The sequence below is a fragment of the Electrophorus electricus genome, chromosome 10, assembly GCF_041902795.1.
Source record: "Electrophorus electricus isolate QZ-2024a chromosome 10, ASM4190279v1, whole genome shotgun sequence".
In the NCBI taxonomy this organism is placed as follows: Eukaryota; Metazoa; Chordata; class Actinopteri; order Gymnotiformes; family Gymnotidae; genus Electrophorus; species Electrophorus electricus.
Genome location: NC_137506.1, coordinates 9,162,306 through 9,166,639, shown reverse-complemented (window position 1 = coordinate 9,166,639; position 4,334 = coordinate 9,162,306). Strand labels below are relative to the sequence as shown.

Here is a 4,334-nt window from a genome sequence, read left to right as displayed (position 1 = left end):
CACATCCCTCCTCCCGCTTGTCCACTCACTCCAGGATGTGGGCTTTGTGCTGGTGTGGGAACAGTAGCTGCGGGCAGTGGTCAGTGAGCTGACAGTGGCTAAGGTCCAGTTCTGACAGCCCTTCAGAATGTTCCAGAAACAGCGCCAGTGACCTACAGGCCTGCTGGTCCAGCCGGGTCTGATTGAGGTCCACCATCTTACCCAGAGCCCGGGAGGGAGCCACAGCGCATCTCACACACTCCATATCAGTCCCCACACAGAGAAGAGACAGGAACTGGAGCAGCATGGATTTATTGCAGCTGAACACACTCAACATTCACCAACATGTAGAGTCACAAAACACTAACACACTCACATAACTACTAACATTAATGCTATTTACACACATTTTGTTTCAAATGATAAAATTCTTTCCCCTTTTCCAGAATGTTTCCCTAGTTTGTGTGGTGTTGAGTCAGTGGCTTACTGAAGGGTGACTGTGTGTAAAATGGGGAAGAGTTGCCATCACAGCCGTGTAGAGTGAGCTGTGTGTGTGTGTGTGTGTGTGTGTGTGTGTGTGTGTGTGTGTGTGAGAGAGAGCTTGCTCTCTGGATGACCATGGAGACGACTCTGCAGTCCTCAGTGCTCAGAGTCAGTGTGTGTGTCTGTTTTTCTGCTGTGAGTTCCAGAGCAGAGCAGCAGAAGAAATCCACTCTGTGCTGCAGAGCGAAGAGCAGATCTGCTGCTGCTGCCCCCTGCTGTAGTTCAGAGACACTGTAGCAGTGGAGGAGCCTCAGCAACAGCAGCCTGTCAACAAGGAGAAAACAAAACACACACAGACAGTGGCAGGGCAGTTAATTTCAGATTAATATAAATATTTCACCTAAATTTAGCAATTTCCTCCAGAAAGTCATTTTATTCTGTCCTAACACACCTGAGGTAAATATCCATGGATATTGCTGATTACCTGACAGGAGTCTCAATAAAACCTAAATGATACTGGCGCAAAATGACTTTTGAGGAAACTCGTGAAAAACACATAAACATACATAAACGTTTATATAACACTCCCTAAACAGACCAGTTATGTTTTAAAATTCTGATTGTAAGAAAAGTTCAAGCCTGAGACGGGAGACATGTTAGAGCAGTGGCTCAATGCTCTCCAGCTCTGCCTTTGGTATGGAGGTGAAAAGCAGGCTGAGAGAGACTGCTGTGCAGTGCTGGAGGGTGAAACACAGGGCAGCACAGTGGACAGAGTCCACCTCTCTGCTGTTCAGGTTGATGCAGTTCTCTGCTGAACTCAACAAGCTGGACACACAGTGAGCAGAGCCAGTCTGATAGATCTCTCTGATGATGGACAGTACAAAGCTGGAGCTCAGCCTGGGGAGAAGACACACACAGACACACACAGACACACATTTCCAGGTCTCATGTTGTACAGTATAATTAAAGTGTTTGGACTGTTACAAACTGTGTGAAGAATCTGAGCCACGCAACACATGACTGTATTCTCTCACCTTCTGATCTGAAGTCTGGCCAGTACAGGCAGAAGGTCTCTGGGGTTTTGCTGCTTAATGTTGGGGATGTGTAGTGCTCCCATGAGCTGGTCGAAGCTCGTCTACTTTGCCGTAACGTCACCCATTTGCCTTGCTGTCTGGATGCGCACTTCTGGTGCTAGAGTCTTCTCTGTCAGACTAGCAATTCATCTACACTTCTCACAGATAAAACTGCCACTAATGATGAAGAATAAACATGCTGCATTCAGTGCTCTGAAGCAGAACATAAGTCATGATGAAAAAGCAAAATGTTAACATTACTTATGTTTGTGGTAGTTCCTTAGATATAGTTTGTGATGATAAAGTAGTTTTCTATGGAAGTTGCCAGTTTCCAGGTAGAAAGTAATTAAATCCAGCGAAAAATTTGTTAAACAGATAGAGAGCAGTAAGAGCTAGTATGCTGAAACAGTTTCAAAAACAGGAAGCTTCTTTATGAAGGAAAGAGGTTCTTATGAACCTCAGCATTTTGACAGCAAGTATTAGCCATGGCTATAAAACCATGTGAATAATTCAGTTATGGGATTAATCCACAAAATAGCACATCAAATCTAATTATTTGGCCAGTACAGGGTTATGTAATATTTCTTCATATCAGCAAAATGCAATAGCTTGACTTCCTTAACTGATTAATAATTAAAAAAATATCTTTCTTGACTATAAGAATATAGCTTACCCATTAGAAAGATTAAACATCCAGTCAGTGTGTTTCCTGGCATGTTAATGTAAAAGGCAGCTCCTAGTGGATTTGGGGAAAGATTAGTAAAAGATTTCAAGTATCTGCAAAGCAGAAAACTGCCTATTCAACAGGCATGAATGATGTGCTACAGAAGTAGTTGTGTTATTTGCATAGCCTAATTAATATGCATGCAGATCATGTTCTATAGTACCTATATTGTTATATTAAAATTTCACTATTGCTTTTGTGCTTTACAATTGTTACACATAATTGCCACACCCGATACAAGGATAGGAATTCCAATTTATTCATACTGGACAGAAGAATCATTAATGGCTGCTGAGTGAAGCACTTTCATTGAAAATTCATCCAATTATTTATTTATTTATTTATTTATTGTAACCAGAAACAGGGCACATCAGCCAGGAATACATTCCAGCTCTGTTTTAGAACACTGGCTGTGATTCATTACATTTTGGCAATTGTGAAAACAAACTAGATGATACTTCTAAAAGTAATTGTGTTTGCACTTTATTTACACAGTTACATGAACAACACTGGTAGCATAGTCAACAGGCTTGATGGTTTTCCAGTGCACGACACTGTGATACCAGGGCTGGCCCAAGCCTGTGTGGGGCCCTATGAAGAAATCTGAGCTGCCACTGACATAACATAGGTAAAAAAACAAATAGAAATAAATACATGGTCTTTGGCACCCTCTTGGTGGCCTTAGCAGGCTCTCATTTTGCTTATATGGCGGGACAATTGTTCTGCTGTTATCCTATCTATCGAGCAGTCCTACCTAGATTTAGTGCACTTATGTACATTACCCTTAGTCCAGGTTTCTGGTGTTTATTTTAGATGCATTTTTGGTTGTATATATTATAATTAGGCTACTGTGAACAATTGTATACCATATAGCTACAGCACCTGTACTTCACACACATGTAGTAATCGGATCTAGAAAGTTGCCAACCCTATTAAAATATTAGGTTTATAGTATAATATTTGAATTAAACAGACAAAGCGCTAATCACAATCATTTGCATGATGATTAAATCTTGAACCAAAAATGTATCAGAGAGCTCTAGTGTTTTTTAGAGACACACACCCAATAAAATTGTGCTTGACCATTTCTTGCCCTCTATATCATTCTCTGCAGTTTACTGAGAAAGACCTGACACTGGGTAATGCCGTTGTCTATTCGAAGGCCAAAACAACAACAATCTTTGTTATCAAAGACTCACTCCACCCTGACCACAGCCTCTTCTTTTAGAAGCCATGAGAAAACCACCATCGCAGCTTGAGAGCACAAATCTAGCCTCTTAAGAGGTGTTATGTTCCACAGGCAGTTCGATATCTCAATGCACTCCACATGAAAGTAATTTTCTTTCCATGAGTGCAAATTGCACTTTTAATGCCTGATATTTCAGCCACTCATTTCTCTCACTACATGACAAAACTCTCGAAACTTTTCTGCAAAAGCACTGAATGTTATTCTAACCTTTTATGGCCTTTCTCCATTCATGTACACAAAGTCCAGTATGATTCCAAATGTCATCAAAAGATATATCTGTTTGTAGCTGAACAACTTATGCAATGTGATCTTTCTTCTTTGTGTCAAATGAACTTAACAATTGAAACATCCAAAACTGGCTGTGTTTCTTGCCAACATACTGGTGTTTGGACATGTGGGATTACTTGCGCGTCACTTTCAATAGTTCAATTGGTAGAGTAGAAGTTAAAACTGTCATCCTTAGGCTGTCGGTTCAACTCCGACTCCCACAAACTTTATGTTTTAATGCAGAATCTGTCATTTTATATGAGCAAAAAAAGAGGTTTTTCCCTGACCGGGAATCGAACACGGGCCGCGGCGGTGAGAGCGCCGAATCCTAACCACTAGACAACCAGGGACAAAGCTGTAGAGTCTGCGCTCCTACTATTCTGACAATTTTTGGATGCATACTGGAATTGGTATGCATGAGTGGAAAAAGGCCATAAAGCGAGTTATTCATCTTTCTCTTTGTTCTACAAAAAAATGAAGTTTGCAAGAGTCAGGGCTCTTTTTTACCATCTGGGAAAAGAGGGAACGCTGGTGTCACTAACACATGGAAAGAGCTGTT

General features: G+C 41.2%; 1 non-coding gene across 1 annotated transcript; it reads right to left on the bottom strand.

Moving 5' to 3' along the window:
• Positions 1-4,053: 4,053 nt before the first annotated feature.
• trnae-cuc (transfer RNA glutamic acid (anticodon CUC)) lies at positions 4,054-4,125 on the bottom strand. The gene has a single exon. It is a non-coding gene; the product is annotated as a tRNA-Glu (tRNA).
• Between the last annotated feature and the right edge of the window lie 209 nt (positions 4,126-4,334).